The sequence below is a fragment of the Aotus nancymaae genome, unplaced genomic scaffold (assembly GCF_030222135.1).
Source record: "Aotus nancymaae isolate 86718 unplaced genomic scaffold, 86718_ANA_hifiasm-v0.15.2.pri h1tg000073l, whole genome shotgun sequence".
NCBI classification, from domain to species: domain Eukaryota; kingdom Metazoa; phylum Chordata; class Mammalia; order Primates; family Aotidae; genus Aotus; species Aotus nancymaae.
The window spans coordinates 371,183-390,051 of NW_026988488.1; positions in this window are offsets into that span (position 1 = coordinate 371,183).

Consider the following 18,869-nt stretch of genomic DNA (forward strand, 5'->3'; position numbering starts at 1 on the left):
GAATCTATGTTTAGATTCAGCGAGTTAGAAACACGTTTCTTCTAGGAGCTGCGTTGGGATATTCCTGATTGTATTGGACCACAGTCTGTTCAGAGAAATATCTGCTTCAAAAACCAAAACGGAGCTATCTAACTGAATGGTTGTCAATCTGTGCATTAAACTGACAGAGTTAAACTCATGTGTGGATTCAGCAGTTTGCAAACACTTTCTGTGCAGAATCCCAAAACTGGCGTTTCCAGCCTAATAAAGGCATAGGTACGAAGCAGCAGTGAGACTTCGTCTAAAACTCAGGAGAAACGTTTTCTTGAACCTTCTCTGTTGTGCGTTCCTTCACCTAAGGGAGTTGAATCTATGCTTCGATTCAGCGAGTTAGAAACACGTTTCTTCTAGGAGTTGCGTTGGGATATTCCTGATTGTATTGGACCACAGTCTGTTCAGAGAAATATCTGCTTCTAAAACCAAAACGGAGCTATCTAACTGAATGGTTGTCAATGTGTGCATTCAACTGACAGAGTTAAACTCATGTGTGGATTCAGCAGTTTGCAAACACTTTCTGTGCAGAATCCCAAAACTGGCGTTTCCAGCCTAATAAAGGCATAGGTACGAAGCAGCAGTGAGACTTCGTCTAAAACTGAGGAGAAACGTTTTCTTGAACCTTCTCTGCTGTGCGTTCCTTCACCTAAGAGAGTTGAATCTATGTTTCGATTCAGCGAGTTAGAAACACGTTTCTTCTAGGAGCTGCGTTGGGATATTCCCGAGTGAATGGGACCATAGGCTGTACAGAGAAATATCTGCTTCTAAAACCAAAACGCGGCTATCTAACTGAATGGTTGTCAATGTGTGCGTTCAACTGATAGAGTTAAACTCATGTGTGGATTCAGAAGTTTGCAAACCCTTTCTGTGCAGAATCCCAAAACAGGCATTTCCAGCCCAATACCGGCATATATACGAAACAGCAGTAAGATTTCGTCTAAAACTCAGGAGAAACGTTTCCTTGAAACTGATCTTCTTTGCGTTCGTCCCCCTAAGAGAGTTGAATCTATGTTTAGATGCAGCGTGTTAGAAACACGTTTCTTCTAGGAGCTGCGTTGGGATATTCCCAAGTGAATGGGAACATAGGCTGTACAGAGAAATATCTCCTTCTAAAACCAAAACGGAGATATCTAACTGAATGGTTGTCAATGTGTGCATTCAACTCACAGAGTTAAACTCATGTGTGGACTCAGCATTTTGCAAACCCTTTCTGCGCAGAATCCCAAAACTGGCATTTCCAGCCCATTACCGGCATATGTACAACACATCAGTAAGACTTCGTCTAAATCTAAGAAGAAAAGTTTCCTTGAAACTGCTCTGCTGTGCGTTCGTTCACCTAACAGAGTTGAATCTATGTTTAGATTCAGCAAGTTGTAAACACGTTTCTTCTAGGAGCTGCGTTGGGATATTCCCGAATGAATGGGCCCATAGGATTTACAGAGAAATATCTGCTTCTAAAACCAAAACGGAGATATCTAACTGAATGGCTGTCAAAGTGTGCATTCAATTGACAGAGTTTAACTCATGTGTGGATTCACCAGTTTGCAAACCCTTTCTTTGCAGAATCCCAAATCTGGCATTGCCAGCCCAAAACCGGCAAATGCACAAAACAGCGGTAAGACGTCGTCTGAAACTCAGGAGAAACGTTTTCTTGAAACTGCTCTGCTGTGCTTTAGTTCAACTAAGAGAGTTGAATCTATGTTTAGATTCAGCGAGTTATAAAAACGTCTCTTCCAGTAGCTGCGTTGGGATATTCCCGAGTGAATGGGACCATAGGCTGTACAGAGAAATATCTGCTTCTAAAACCAAAACGGAGCTATCTAACTGAATGGTTGTCAATGTGTGCATTCAACTGACAGAGTCTAAATCATGTGTCGATTCAGCAGTTTGCAAACCCTTTCTGTGCAGAATCACAAAACTGGCATTTCCAGCCTAATAAAGGCATAGGTACGAAGCAGCAGTAAGACTTCGTCTAAAACTCAGGAGAAACGTTTCCTTGAAACTGATCTGCTGTGCCTTCGTTCACCTAAGAGAGTTTAATCTATGTTTAGATTCAGCGAGTTAGAAACACGTTTCTTCCAGGAGCTGCGTTGAGATATTCCCGAGTGAATGGGACCATAGGTTGTACAGAGAAATATCTGTTTCTAAAACCAAAACGGGGCTATCTAACTGAATGATTGTCAATGTGTGCATTCAACTGACAGAGTCAAACTCATGTGTGGATTCAGAAGTTTGCAAACCCTTTCTGTGCAGAATCCCAAAACTGGCATTTCCAGCCCAATACTGGCATATGTACGAAACAGCAGTAAGACTTCGTGTGAAACTCAGAAGAAATGTTTCCTTGAAACTGCTCTGTTGTGCGTTCGTTCACCTAAGAGAGTTGAATCTATGTTTAGGTTCAGCGAGTTAGAAACACCTTTCCTCTAGGAGATGCGTTGGGATATTCCTGAGTGTATGGGACCACAGTCTGTTCAGAGAAATATCTGCTTCTAAAACCAAAACGGAGCTATCTAACTGAATGGTTGTTAATGAGTGCATTCAACTGACAGAATTAAACTCCTGTGTGGATTCACCAGTTTGCAAACCCTTTCTGTGCAGAATCCCAAAACTGGCATTTCCAGCCCAATACCGGCATATGTATGAAACAGCAGTAAGACTTCGACTAAACCTCAGGAGAAACGTTTCCTTTAAACTGCTCTGCTGTGCTTTAGTTCAACTAAGAGATTTGAATCTATGTTTAGACTCAGTGAGTTATAAACACGTTTCTTCCAGGAGCTGCACTGGAATATTCCCGAGTGAACGGGACCATAGGCTGTACAGAGAAATATCTGCTTCGAAAACCAAAACGGAGTTTCTAACTGAATGGTTTTCAATGTGTACATTCAACTGACAGAGTTAAACTCATGTGTGGATTCTGCAGTTTGCAAACCCTTTCTGTGCAGAATCCCAAAACTGGCATTTCCAGCCCAATACCGGCATATGTACGAAACAGCAGTAAGACTTCGTCTAAACCTCAGGAGAAACGTTTCCTTGAAAATGCTCTGCTGTGCTTTAGTTCAACTAAGAGAGTTGAATCTATGTTTACATTCAGCGAGTTATAAACACGTTTCTTCGAGGAGCTGCGCTGGGATATTCCCAAGTGAATGGGACCATAGGCTGTACGGAGAAATATCTGCTTCTAAAACCAAAACGGAGCTATCTAACTGAATGGTTTTCAATGTGTGCATTCAACTGAAAGAGTTACACTCATGTGTGGATTCTGCAGTTTGCAAAGCCTTTCTGTGCAGAATCCCAAAACTGGCATTTCCAGCCCAATACTGGCATATGTATGAAACAGCAGTAAGACATCGTGTGAAATTCAGGAGAAATGTTTCCTTGAAACTGCTCTGTTGTGCGTTCGTTCACCTAAGAGAGTTGAATCTATGTTTAGATTCAGCGAGTTAGAAACACGTTTCTTCTAGGAGCTGCGTTGGGATATTCCTGATTGTATTGGACCACAGTCTGTTCAGAGAAATATCTGCTTCAAAGCCAAAACGGAGCTATCTAACTGAATGGTTGTCAATGTGTGCATTCAACTGACAGAGTTAAACTCATGTGTGGATTCAGCAGTTTGCAAACACTTTCTGTGCAGAATCCCAAAACTGGCATTTCCAGCCTAATAAAGGCATAGAAACGAAGCAGCAGTGAGACTTCGTCTAAAACTCAGGAGAAACGTTTTCTTGAACCTTCTCTGCTGTGCGTTCCTTCACCTAAGAGAGTTGAATCTATGTTTCGATTCAGCGAGTTAGAAACACGTTTCTTCTAGGAGCTGCGTTGGGATATTCCCGAGTGAATGGGACCATAGGCTGCACAGAGAAATATCTGCTTCTAAAACCAAAACGGGGCTATCTAACTGAATGGTTGTCAATGTGTGCGTTCAACTGACAGAGTTAAACTCATGTGTGGATTCAGAAGTTTGCAAACCCTTTCTGTGCAGAATCCCAAAACTGGCATTTCCAGCCCAATACCGGCATATATACGAAACAGCAGTAAGATTTCGTCTAAAACTCAGGAGAAACGTTTCCTTGAAACTGATCTTCTGTGCGTTCGTCCCCCTAAGAGAGTTGAATCTATGTTTAGATGCAGCGTGTTAGAAACACGTTTCTTCTAGGAGCTGCGTTGGGATATTCCCAAGTGAATGGGAACATAGGCTGTACAGAGAAATATCTCCTTCTAAAACCAAAACGGAGATATCTAACTGAATGGTTGTCAATGTGTGCATTCAACTCACAGAGTTAAACTCATGTGTGGACTCAGCATTTTGCAAACCCTTTCTGCGCAGAATCCCAAAACTGGCATTTCCAGCCCATTACCGGCATATGTACAACACATCAGTAAGACTTCGTCTAAATCTAAGAAGAAAAGTTTCCTTGAAACTGCTCTGCTGTGCGTTCGTTCACCTAACAGAGTTGAATCTATGTTTAGATTCAGCAAGTTGGAAACACGTTTCTTCTAGGAGCTGCGTTGGGATATTCCCGAATGAATGGGCCCAAAGGATTTACAGAGAAATATCTGCTTCTAAAACCAAAACGGAGATATCTAACTGAATGGCTGTCAAAGTGTGCATTCAATTGACAGAGTTTAACTCATGTGTGGATTCACCAGTTTGCAAACCCTTTCTTTGCAGAATCCCAAATCTGGCATTGCCAGCCCAAAACCGGCATATGTATGAAACAGCAGTAAGACTTCTTCTAAAACTCAGGAAAAACGTTTTCTTGAAACTGCTCTGCTGTGCTTTAGTTCAACTAAGAGAGTTGAATCTATGTTTAGATTCAGCGAGTTATAAAAACGTCTCTTCCAGTAGCTGCATTGGGGTATTCCCGAGTGAATGGGACCATAGGCTGTACAGAGAAATATCTGCTTCTAAAACCAAAACGGAGCTATCTAACTGAATGGTTGTCAATGTGTGCATTCAACTGACAGAGTCTAAATCATGTGTCGATTCAGCAGTTTGCAAACCCTTTCTGTGCAGAATCACAAAACTGGCATTTCCAGCCTAATAAAGGCATAGGTACGAAGCAGCAGTAAGACTTCGTCTAAAACTCAGGAGAAACGTTTCCTTGAAACTGCTCTGCTGTGCCTTCGTTCACCTAAGAGAGTTTAATCTATGTTTAGATTCAGCGAGTTAGAAACACGTTTCTTCCAGGAGCTGCGTTGGGATATTCCCGAGTGAATGGGACCATAGGTTGTACAGAGAAATATCTGTTTCTAAAACCAAAACGGGGCTATCTAACTGAATGATTGTCAATGTGTGCATTCAACTGACAGAGTCAAACTCATGTGTGGATTCAGAAGTTTGCAAACCCTTTCTGTGCAGAATCCCAAAACTGGCATTTCCAGCCCAATACTGGCATATGTGCGAAACAGCAGTAAGACTTCGTGTGAAACTCAGAAGAAATGTTTCCTTGAAACTGCTCTGTTGTGCGTTCGTTCACCTAAGAGAGTTGAATCTATGTTTAGGTTCAGCGAGTTAGAAACACCTTTCTTCTAGGAGCTGCGTTGGGATATTCCTGAGTGTATGGGACCACAGTCTGTTCAGAGAAATATCTGCTTCTAAAACCAAAACGGAGCTATCTAACTGAATGGTTGTTAATGAGTGCATTCAACTGACAGAGTTAAACTCCTGTGTGGATTCACCAGTTTGCAAACCCTTTCTGTGCAGAATCCCAAAACTGGCATTTCCAGCCCAATACCGGCATATGTATGAAACAGCAGTAAGACTTCGTCTAAACCTCAGGAGAAACGTTTCTTTAAACTGCTCTGCTGTGCTTTAGTTCAACTAAGAGATTTGAATCTATGTTTAGACTCAGTGAGTTATAAACACGTTTCTTCCAGGAGCTGCACTGGAATATTCCCGAGTGAACGGGACCATAGGCTGTACAGAGAAATATCTGCTTCGAAAACCAAAACGGAGTTTCTAACTGAATGGTTTTCAATGTGTGCATTCAACTGACAGAGTTAAACTCATGTGTGGATTCTGCAGTTTGCAAAACCTTTCTGTGCAGAATCCCAAAACTGGCATTTCCAGCCCAATACCGGCATATGTACGAAACAGCAGTAAGACTTCGTCTAAAACTCAGGAGAAATGATTCCTTGAAACTGCTCTGTGGTGCGTTCGTTCACCTAAGAGAGTTGAATCTAAGTTTAGATTCAGAGAGTTAGAAACACGTTTATTCTAGGAGCTCCGTTGGGATATTCCCGAGTGAATGGGACCATAGGATGTACAGAGAAATATCAGCTTCTAAATCCAAAACGGAGCTATCTAACTGAATGGTTGTCAATGTGTGCATTCAACTGACAGAGTCAAACACATGTGTGGATTCAGCAGATTGCAAACCCTTTCTGTGCTTAATCCCAAAACTGGCATTGCCAGCCTAATAAATGCACAGGTACGAAACAGCAGTATGACTTCGTCTAAAACTCAGGAGAAACGTTTCCTTGAAACTGCTCTGCTGTGCCTTCGTTCACCTAAGACAGTTGAATGTATATTTAGATTCAGCGAGTTAGAAACACGTTTCTTCTAGGAGCTGCGTTGGGATATTCCTGAATGTATGGGACCACAGGATGTTCAGAGAAACATCTGCTTCTAAAACCAAAACGGAGCTATCTAACTGAATGGTTGTCAATGTGTGCATTCAACTGACAGAGTTAAACTCCTGTGTAGATTCACCAGTTTGCAAACCCTTTCTGTGCAGAATCCCAAAACTGGCATTTCCAGCCCAATACCGGCATATGTACGAAACAGCAGTAAGACTTCATCTAAACCTCAGGAGAAACGTTTCCTTGAAACTGCTCTGCTGTGCTTTAGTTCAACTAAGAGAGTTGAATCTATGTTTAGATTCAGCGAGTTATAAACACGTTTCTTCCAGGAGCTGCGCTGGGATATTCCCGAGTGAATGGGACCATAGGCTGTACAGAGAAATATCTGCTTCTAAAACCAAAACGGAGCTATCTAACTGAATGGTTGTCAATGTGTGCATTCAACTCACAGAGTTAAACTCATGTGTGGACTCAGCATTTTGCAAACCCTTTCTGCGCAGAATCCCAAAACTGGCATTTCCAGCCCAATACCGGCATATGTACAACACATCAGTAAGACTTCGTCTAAATCTAAGAAGAAAAGTTTCCTTGAAACTGCTCTGCTGTGCGTTCGTTCACCTAACAGAGATGAATCTATGTTTAGATTCAGCAAGTTGGAAACACGTTTCTTCTAGGAGCTGCGTTGGGATATTCCCGAATGAATGGGCCCATAGCATTTACAGAGAAATATCTGCTTCTAAAACCAAAACGGAGATATCTAACTGAATGGCTGTCAATGTGTGCATTCAATTGACAGAGTTTAACTCATGTGTGGATTCACCAGTTTGCAAACCCTTTCTTTGCAGAATCCCTAATCTGGCATTTCCAGCCCAAAACCGGCATATGTATGAAACAGCAGTAAGACTTCTTCTAAAACTCAGGAGAAACGTTTTCTTGAAACTGCTCTGCTGTGCTTTAGTTCAACTAAGAGAGTTGAATCTATGTTTAGATTCAGCGAGTTATAAAAACGTCTCTTCCAGTAGCTGCGTTGGGATATTCCCGAGTGAATGGGACCATAGGCTGTACAGAGAAATATCTGCTTCTAAAACCAAAACGGAGCTATCTAACTGAATGGTTGTCAATGTGTGCATTCAACTGACAGAGTCTAAATCATGTGTCGATTCAGCAGTTTGCAAACCCTTTCTGTGCAGAATCACAAAACTGGCATTTCAAGCCTAATAAAGGCATAGGTACGAAGCAGCAGTAAGACTTCGTCTAAAACTCAGGAGAAACGTTTCCTTGAAAGTGCTCTGCTGTGCCTTCGTTCACCTAAGAGAGTTTAATCTATGTTTAGATTCAGCGAGTTAGAAACACCTTTCTTCCAGGAGATGCGTTGGGATATTCCCGAGTGAATGGGACCATAGGTTGTACAGAGAAATATCTGTTTCTAAAACCAAAACGGGGCTATCTAACTGAATGATTGTCAATGTGTGCATTCAACTGACAGAGTCAAACTCATGTGTGGATTCAGAAGTTTGCAATCCCTTTCTGTGCAGAATCCCACAACTGGCATTTCCAGCCCAATACTGGCATATGTACAAAACAGCAGTAAGACTTCGTGTGAAACTCAGAAGAAATGTTTCCTTGAAACTGCTCTGTTGTGCGTTCGTTCACCTAAGAGAGTTGAATCTATGTTTAGATTCAGCGAGTTAGAAACACCTTTCTTCTAGGAGCTGCGTTGGGATATTCCTGAGTGTATGGGACCACAGTCTGTTCAGAGATATATCTGCTTCTAAAACCAAAACGGAGCTATCTAACTGAATGGTTGTCAATGAGTGCATTCAACTGACAGAGTTAAACTCCTGTGTGGATTCACCAGTTTGCAAACCCTTTCTGTGCAGAATCCCAAAACTGGCATTTCCAGCCCAATACCGGCATATGTATGAAACAGCAGTAAGACTTCGTCTAAACCTCAGGAGAAACGTTTCCTTTAAACTGCTCTGCTGTGCTTTAGTTCAACTAAGAGAGTTGAATCTATGTTTAGACTCAGTGAGTTATAAACACGTTTCTTCCAGGAGCTGCACTGGGATATTCCCGAGTGAACGCGACCATAGGCTGTACAGAGAAATATCTGCTTCGAAAACCAAAACGGAGTTTCTAACTGAATGGTTTTCAATGTGTGCATTCAACTGACAGAGTTAAACTCATGTGTGGATTCTGCAGTTTGCAAAACCTTTCTGTGCAGAATCCCAAAACTGGCATTTCCAGCCCAATACCAGCATATGTACAAAACAGCAGTAAGTCTTCGTGTAAAACTCAGAAGAAATGATTCCTTGAAACTGCTCTGTGGTGCGTTCGTTCACCTAAGAGTGTTGAATCTAAGTTTAGATTCAGAGACTTAGAAACACTTTTATTCTAGGAGCTGCGTTGGGATATTCCCGAGTGAATGGGACCATAGGATGTACAGAGAAATATCAGCTTCTAAATCCAAAACGGAGCTATCTAACTGAATGGTTGTCAAAGTGTGCATTCAACTGACAGAGTCAAACACATGTGTGGATTCAGCAGATTGCAAACCCTTTCTGTGCTTAATCCCAAAACTGGCATTGCCAGCCTAATAAAGGCACAGGTACGAAACAGCAGTATGACATCGTCTAAAACTCAGGAGAAACGTTTCCTTGAAACTGCTCTGCTGTGCGTTCGTTCACCTAAGACAGTTGAATGTATGTTTAGATTCAGCGAGTTAGAAACACGTTTCTTCTAGGAGCTGCGCTGGGATATTGCGGAGTGTATGGGACCATAGGATGTTCAGAGAAATATCTGCTTCTAAAACCAAAACGGAGCTATCTAACTGATTGGTTGTCAATGTGTGCATTCAACTGACAGAGTTAAACTCCTGTGTAGATTCACCAGTTTGCAAACCCTTTCTGTGCAGAATCCCAAAACTGGCATTTCCAGCCCAATACCGGCATATGTACGAAACAGCAGTAAGACTTCGTCTAAACCTCAGGAGAAACGTTTCCTTGAAAATGCTCTGCTGTGCTTTAGTTCAACTAAGAGAGTTGAATCTATGTTTACATTCAGCGAGTTATAAACACGTTTCTTCGAGGAGATGCGCTGGGATATTCCCAAGTGAATGGGACCATAGACTGTACGGAGAAATATCTGCTTCTAAAACCAAAACGGAGCTATCTAACTGAATGGTTGTCAATGTGTGCATTCAACTGAAAGAGTTAAACTCATATGTGGATTCTGCAGTTTGCAAAGCCTTTCTGTGCAGAATCCCAAAACTGGCATTTCCAGCCCAATACTGGCATATGTATGAAACAGCATTAAGACATCGTGTGAAATTCAGGAGAAATGTTTCCTTGAAACTGCTCTGTTGTGCGTTCGTTCACCTAAGAGAGTTGAATCTATGTTTAGATTCAGCGAGTTAGAAACACGTTTCTTCTAGGAGCTGCGTTGGGATATTCCTGATTGTATTGGACCACAGTCTGTTCAGAGAAATATCTGCTTCAAAAACCAAAACGGAGCTATCTAACTGAATGGTTGTCAATCTGTGCATTAAACTGACAGAGTTAAACTCATGTGTGGATTCAGCAGTTTGCAAACACTTTCTGTGCAGAATCCCAAAACTGGCGTTTCCAGCCTAATAAAGGCATAGGTACGAAGCAGCAGTGAGACTTCGTCTAAAACTCAGGAGAAACGTTTTCTTGAACCTTCTCTGTTGTGCGTTCCTTCACCTAAGAGAGTTGAATCTATGCTTCGATTCAGCGAGTTAGAAACACGTTTCTTCTAGGAGTTGCGTTGGGATATTCCTGATTGTATTGGACCACAGTCTGTTCAGAGAAATATCTGCTTCTAAAACCAAAACGGAGCTATCTAACTGAATGGTTGTCAATGTGTGCATTCAACTGACAGAGTTAAACTCATGTGTGGATTCAGCAGTTTGCAAACACTTTCTGTGCAGAATCCCAAAACTGGCGTTTCCAGCCTAATAAAGGCATAGGTACGAAGCAGCAGTGAGACTTCGTCTAAAACTGAGGAGAAACGTTTTCTTGAACCTTCTCTGCTGTGCGTTCCTTCACCTAAGAGAGTTGAATCTATGTTTCGATTCAGCGAGTTAGAAACACGTTTCTTCTAGGAGCTGCGTTGGGATATTCCCGAGTGAATGGGACCATAGGCTGTACAGAGAAATATCTGCTTCTAAAACCAAAACGCGGCTATCTAACTGAATGGTTGTCAATGTGTGCGTTCAACTGATAGAGTTAAACTCATGTGTGGATTCAGAAGTTTGCAAACCCTTTCTGTGCAGAATCCCAAAACAGGCATTTCCAGCCCAATACCGGCATATATACGAAACAGCAGTAAGATTTCGTCTAAAACTCAGGAGAAACGTTTCCTTGAAACTGATCTTCTTTGCGTTCGTCCCCCTAAGAGAGTTGAATCTATGTTTAGATGCAGCGTGTTAGAAACACGTTTCTTCTAGGAGCTGCGTTGGGATATTCCCAAGTGAATGGGAACATAGGCTGTACAGAGAAATATCTCCTTCTAAAACCAAAACGGAGATATCTAACTGAATGGTTGTCAATGTGTGCATTCAACTCACAGAGTTAAACTCATGTGTGGACTCAGCATTTTGCAAACCCTTTCTGCGCAGAATCCCAAAACTGGCATTTCCAGCCCATTACCGGCATATGTACAACACATCAGTAAGACTTCGTCTAAATCTAAGAAGAAAAGTTTCCTTGAAACTGCTCTGCTGTGCGTTCGTTCACCTAACAGAGTTGAATCTATGTTTAGATTCAGCAAGTTGTAAACACGTTTCTTCTAGGAGCTGCGTTGGGATATTCCCGAATGAATGGGCCCATAGGATTTACAGAGAAATATCTGCTTCTAAAACCAAAACGGAGATATCTAACTGAATGGCTGTCAAAGTGTGCATTCAATTGACAGAGTTTAACTCATGTGTGGATTCACCAGTTTGCAAACCCTTTCTTTGCAGAATCCCTAATCTGGCATTTCCAGCCCAAAACCGGCATATGTATGAAACAGCAGTAAGACTTCTTCTAAAACTCAGGAGAAACGTTTTCTTGAAACTGCTCTGCTGTGCTTTAGTTCAACTAAGAGAGTTGAATCTATGTTTAGATTCAGCGAGTTATAAAAACGTCTCTTCCAGTAGCTGCGTTGGGATATTCCCGAGTGAATGGGACCATAGGCTGTACAGAGAAATATCTGCTTCTAAAACCAAAACGGAGCTATCTAACTGAATGGTTGTCAATGTGTGCATTCAACTGACAGAGTCTAAATCATGTGTCGATTCAGCAGTTTGCAAACCCTTTCTGTGCAGAATCACAAAACTGGCATTTCCAGCCTAATAAAGGCATAGGTACGAAGCAGCAGTAAGACTTCGTCTAAAACTCAGGAGAAACGTTTCCTTGAAAGTGCTCTGCTGTGTCTTCGTTCACCTAAGAGAGTTTAATCTATGTTTAGATTCAGCGAGTTAGAAACACCTTTCTTCTAGGAGCTGCGTTGGGATATTCCTGAGTGTATGGGACCACAGTCTGTTCAGAGATATATCTGCTTCTAAAACCAAAACGGAGCTATCTAACTGAATGGTTGTCAATGAGTGCATTCAACTGACAGAGTTAAACTCCTGTGTGGATTCACCAGTTTGCAAACCCTTTCTGTGCAGAATCCCAAAACTGGCATTTCCAGCCCAATACCGGCATATGTATGAAACAGCAGTAAGACTTCGTCTAAACCTCAGGAGAAACGTTTCCTTTAAACTGCTCTGCTGTGCTTTAGTTCAACTAAGAGAGTTGAATCTATGTTTACATTCAGCGAGTTATAAACACGTTTCTTCGAGGAGCTGCGCTGGGATATTCCCAAGTGAATGGGACCATAGGCTGTACGGAGAAATATCTGCTTCTAAAACCAAAACGGAGCTATCTAACTGAATGGTTTTCAATGTGTGCATTCAACTGAAAGAGTTAAACTCATGGGTGGATTCTGCAGTTTGCAAAGCCTTTCTGTGCAGAATCCCAAAACTGGCATTTCCAGCCCAATACTGGCATATGTACGAAACAGCAGTAAGACTTCGTGTGAAACTCAGGAGAAATGTTTCCTTGAAACTGCTCTGTTGTGCGTTCGTTCACCTAAGAGAGTTGAATCTATGTTTAGATTCAGCGAGTTAGAAACACGTTTCTTCTAGGAGCTGCGTTGGGATATTCCTGAGTGTATTGGACCACAATCTGTTCAGAGAAATATCTGCTTCTAAAACCAAAACGGAGCTATCTAACTGAATGGTTGTCAATGTGTGCATTCAACTGACAGAGTTAAACTCCTGTGTGGATTCACCAGTTTGCAAACCCTTTCTGTGCAGAATCCCAAAACTGGCATTTCCAGTCCAATACCGGCATATGTACGAAACAGAAGTAAGACTTCGTTTAAACCTCAGGAGAAACGTTTCCTTTAAACTGCTCTGCTGTGCTTTAGTTCAACTAAGAGAGTTGAATCTATGTTTAGATTCAGCGAGTTATAAACACGTTTCTTCCAGGAGCTGCACTGGGATATTCCCGAGTGAACGGGACCATAGGCTGTACAGAGAAATATCTGCTTCTAAAATTAAAACGGAGCTATCAAACTGAATGGTTGTCAATGTGTGCATTCAACTGACAGAGTTAAACTCATGTGTGGATTCAGCAGTTTGCAAACACTTTCTGTGCAGAATCCCAAAACTGGCATTTCCAGCCTAATAAAGGCATAGGTACGAAGCAGCAGTGATACTTCGTCTAAAGCTCAGGAGAAACGTTTTCTTGAACCTTCTCTGCTGTGCCTTCCTTCACCTAAGAGAGTTGAATCTATGTTTCGATTCAGCGAGTTAGAAACACGTTTCTTCTAGGAGCTGCGTTGGGATATTCCCGAGTGAATGGGACCATAGGCTGTACAGAGAAATATCTGCTTCTAAAACCAAAATGGGGCTATCTAACTGAATGGTTGTCAATGTGTGCGTTCATCTGATAGAGTTAAACTCATGTGGGGATTCAGAAGTTTGCAAACCCTTTCTGTGCAGAATCCCAAAACTGGCATTTCCAGCCCAATACCGGCATATATACGAAACAGCAGTAAGATTTCGTCTAAAACTCAGGAGAAACGTTTCCTTGAAACTGATCTTCTGTGCGTTCGTCCCCCTAAGAGAGTTGAATCTATGTTTAGATGCAGCGTGTTAGAAACACGTTTCTTCTAGGAGCTGCGTTGGGATATTCCCAAGTGAATGGGAACATAGGCTGTACAGAGAAATATCTCCTTCTAAAACCAAAACGGAGATATCTAACTGAATGGTTGTCAATGTGTGCATTCAACTCACAGAGTTAAACTCATGTGTGGACTCAGCATTTTGCAAACTTTTTCTGGGCTGAATCCCAAAACTGGTATTTCCAGCCCAATACCGGCATATGTACGACACAGCAGTAAGACTTCGTCTAAAACTAAGCAGAAATTTTCCCTGAAACTGCTCTGCTGTGCGTTCGTTCACCTAACAGAGCTGAATCTATGTTTAGATTCAGCGAGTTGGAAACACGTTTCTTCTTGGAGCTGCGTTGGGATATTCCCGAATGAATGGGCCCATAGGATTTACAGAGAAATATCTGCTTCTAAAACCAAAACGGAGATATCTAACTGAATGGTTGTCAATGTGTGCATTCAATTGACAGAATTTAACTCATGTGTGGATTCAGCAGTTTGCAAACCCTTTCTGTGCAGAATCCCAAAACTGGCATTTCCAGCCCAATACCGGCATATATACGAAACAGCAGTAAGACTTCGACTAAACCTCAGGAGAAACGTTTCCTTGAAACTGATCTTCTGTGCATTCGTCCCCCTAAGAGAGTTGAATCTATCTTTAGATTCAGCGTGTTAGAAACACGTTTCTTCTAGGAGCTGCGTTGGGATATTCCCGAGTGAATGGGACCATAGGCTGTACAGAGAAATATCTGCTTCTAAAACCAAAACGGAGCTATCTAACTGAATGGTTGTCAATGTGTGCATTCAACTCACAGAGTTAAACTCATGTGTGGACTCAGCATTTTGCAAACCCTTTCTGCGCAGAATCCCAAAACTGGCATTTCCAGCCCAATACCGGCATATGTACAACACATCAGTAAGACTTCGTCTAAATCTAAGAAGAAAAGTTTCCTTGAAACTGCTCTGCTGTGCGTTCGTTCACCTAACAGAGATGAATCTATGTTTAGATTCAGCAAGTTGGAAACACGTTTCTTCTAGGAGCTGCGTTGGGATATTCCCGAATGAATGGGCCCATAGCATTTACAGAGAAATATCTGCTTCTAAAACCAAAACGGAGATATCTAACTGAATGGCTGTCAATGTGTGCATTCAATTGACAGAGTTTAACTCATGTGTGGATTCACCAGTTTGCAAACCCTTTCTTTGCAGAATCCCTAATCTGGCATTTCCAGCCCAAAACCGGCATATGTATGAAACAGCAGTAAGACTTCTTCTAAAACTCAGGAGAAACGTTTTCTTGAAACTGCTCTGCTGTGCTTTAGTTCAACTAAGAGAGTTGAATCTATGTTTAGATTCAGCGAGTTATAAAAACGTCTCTTCCAGTAGCTGCGTTGGGATATTCCCGAGTGAATGGGACCATAGGCTGTACAGAGAAATATCTGCTTCTAAAACCAAAACGGAGCTATCTAACTGAATGGTTGTCAATGTGTGCATTCAACTGACAGAGTCTAAATCATGTGTCGATTCAGCAGTTTGCAAACCCTTTCTGTGCAGAATCACAAAACTGGCATTTCAAGCCTAATAAAGGCATAGGTACGAAGCAGCAGTAAGACTTCGTCTAAAACTCAGGAGAAACGTTTCCTTGAAAGTGCTCTGCTGTGCCTTCGTTCACCTAAGAGAGTTTAATCTATGTTTAGATTCAGCGAGTTAGAAACACCTTTCTTCCAGGAGCTGCGTTGGGATATTCCCGAGTGAATGGGACCATAGGTTGTACAGAGAAATATCTGTTTCTAAAACCAAAACGGGGCTATCTAACTGAATGATTGTCAATGTGTGCATTCAACTGACAGAGTCAAACTCATGTGTGGATTCAGAAGTTTGCAATCCCTTTCTGTGCAGAATCCCACAACTGGCATTTCCAGCCCAATACTGGCATATGTACAAAACAGCAGTTAAGACTTCGTGTGAAACTCAGAAGAAATGTTTCCTTGAAACTGCTCTGTTGTGCGTTCGTTCACCTAAGAGAGTTGAATCTATGTTTAGATTCAGCGAGTTAGAAACACCTTTCTTCTAGGAGCTGCGTTGGGATATTCCTGAGTGTATGGGACCACAGTCTGTTCAGAGATATATCTGCTTCTAAAACCAAAACGGAGCTATCTAACTGAATGGTTGTCAATGAGTGCATTCAACTGACAGAGTTAAACTCCTGTGTGGATTCACCAGTTTGCAAACCCTTTCTGTGCAGAATCCCAAAACTGGCATTTCCAGCCCAATACCGGCATATGTATGAAACAGCAGTAAGACTTCGTCTAAACCTCAGGAGAAACGTTTCCTTTAAACTGCTCTGCTGTGCTTTAGTTCAACTAAGAGAGTTGAATCTATGTTTAGACTCAGTGAGTTATAAACACGTTTCTTCCAGGAGCTGCACTGGGATATTCCCGAGTGAACGCGACCATAGGCTGTACAGAGAAATATCTGCTTCGAAAACCAAAACGGAGTTTCTAACTGAATGGTTTTCAATGTGTGCATTCAACTGACAGAGTTAAACTCATGTGTGGATTCTGCAGTTTGCAAAACCTTTCTGTGCAGAATCCCAAAACTGGCATTTCCAGCCCAATACCAGCATATGTACAAAACAGCAGTAAGTCTTCGTGTAAAACTCAGAAGAAATGATTCCTTGAAACTGCTCTGTGGTGCGTTCGTTCACCTAAGAGTGTTGAATCTAAGTTTAGATTCAGAGACTTAGAAACACTTTTATTCTAGGAGCTGCGTTGGGATATTCCCGAGTGAATGGGACCATAGGATGTACAGAGAAATATCAGCTTCTAAATCCAAAACGGAGCTATCTAACTGAATGGTTGTCAAAGTGTGCATTCAACTGACAGAGTCAAACACATGTGTGGATTCAGCAGATTGCAAACCCTTTCTGTGCTTAATCCCAAAACTGGCATTGCCAGCCTAATAAAGGCACAGGTACGAAACAGCAGTATGACATCGTCTAAAACTCAGGAGAAACGTTTCCTTGAAACTGCTCTGCTGTGCGTTCGTTCACCTAAGACAGTTGAATGTATGTTTAGATTCAGCGAGTTAGAAACACGTTTCTTCTAGGAGCTGCGCTGGGATATTGCGGAGTGTATGGGACCATAGGATGTTCAGAGAAATATCTGCTTCTAAAACCAAAACGGAGCTATCTAACTGATTGGTTGTCAATGTGTGCATTCAACTGACAGAGTTAAACTCCTGTGTAGATTCACCAGTTTGCAAACCCTTTCTGTGCAGAATCCCAAAACTGGCATTTCCAGCCCAATACCGGCATATGTACGAAACAGCAGTAAGACTTCGTCTAAACCTCAGGAGAAACGTTTCCTTGAAAATGCTCTGCTGTGCTTTAGTTCAACTAAGAGAGTTGAATCTATGTTTACATTCAGCGAGTTATAAACACGTTTCTTCGAGGAGATGCGCTGGGATATTCCCAAGTGAATGGGACCATAGGCTGTACGGAGAAATATCTGCTTCTAAAACCAAAACGGAGCTATCTAACTGAATGGTTGTCAATGTGTGCATTCAACTGAAAGAGTTAAACTCATATGTGGATTCTGCAGTTTGCAAAGCCTTTCTGTGCAGAATCCCAAAACTGGCATTTCCAGCCCAATACTGGCATATGTATGAAACAGCATTAAGACATCGTGTGAAATTCAGGAGAAATGTTTCCTTGAAACTGCTCTGTTGTGCGTTCGTTCACCTAAGAGAGTTGAATCTATGTTTAGATTCAGCGAGTTAGAAACACGTTTCTTCTAGGAGCTGCGTTGGGATATTCCTGATTGTATTGGACCACAGTCTGTTCAGAGAAATATCTGCTTCAAAAACCAAAACGGAGCTATCTAACTGAATGGTTGTCAATCTGTGCATTAAACTGACAGAGTTAAACTCATGTGTGGATTCAGCAGTTTGCAAACACTTTCTGTGCAGAATCCCAAAACTGGCGTTTCCAGCCTAATAAAGGCATAGGTACGAAGCAGCAGTGAGACTTCGTCTAAAACTCAGGAGAAACGTTTTCTTGAACCTTCTCTGTTGTGCGTTCCTTCACCTAAGGGAGTTGAATCTATGCTTCGATTCAGCGAGTTAGAAACACGTTTCTTCTAGGAGTTGCGTTGGGATATTCCTGATTGTATTGGACCACAGTCTGTTCAGAGAAATATCTGCTTCTAAAACCAAAACGGAGCTATCTAACTGAATGGTTGTCAATGTGTGCATTCAACTGACAGAGTTAAACTCATGTGTGGATTCAGCAGTTTGCAAACACTTTCTGTGCAGAATCCCAAAACTGGCGTTTCCAGCCTAATAAAGGCATAGGTACGAAGCAGCAGTGAGACTTCGTCTAAAACTGAGGAGAAACGTTTTCTTGAACCTTCTCTGCTGTGCGTTCCTTCACCTAAGAGAGTTGAATCTATGTTTCGATTCAGCGAGTTAGAAACACGTTTCTTCTAGGAGCTGCGTTGGGATATTCCCGAGTGAATGGGACCATAGGCTGTACAGAGAAATATCTGCTTCTAAAACCAAAACGCGGCTATCTAACTGAATGGTTGTCAATGTGTGCGTTCAACTGATAGAGTTAAACTCATGTGTGGATTCAGAAGTTTGCAAACCCTTTCTGTGCAGAATCCCAAAACAGGCATTTCCAGCCCAATACCGGCATATATACGAAACAGCAGTAAGATTTCGTCTAAAACTCAGGAGAAACGTTTCCTTGAAACTGATCTTCTTTGCGTTCGTCCCCCTAAGAGAGTTGAATCTATGTTTAGATGCAGCGTGTTAGAAACACGTTTCTTCTAGGAGCTGCGTTGGGATATTCCCAAGTGAATGGGAACATAGGCTGTACAGAGAAATATCTCCTTCTAAAACCAAAACGGAGATATCTAACTGAATGGTTGTCAATGTGTGCATTCAACTCACAGAGTTAAACTCATGTGTGGACTCAGCATTTTGCAAACCCTTTCTGCGCAGAATCCCAAAACTGGCATTTCCAGCCCATT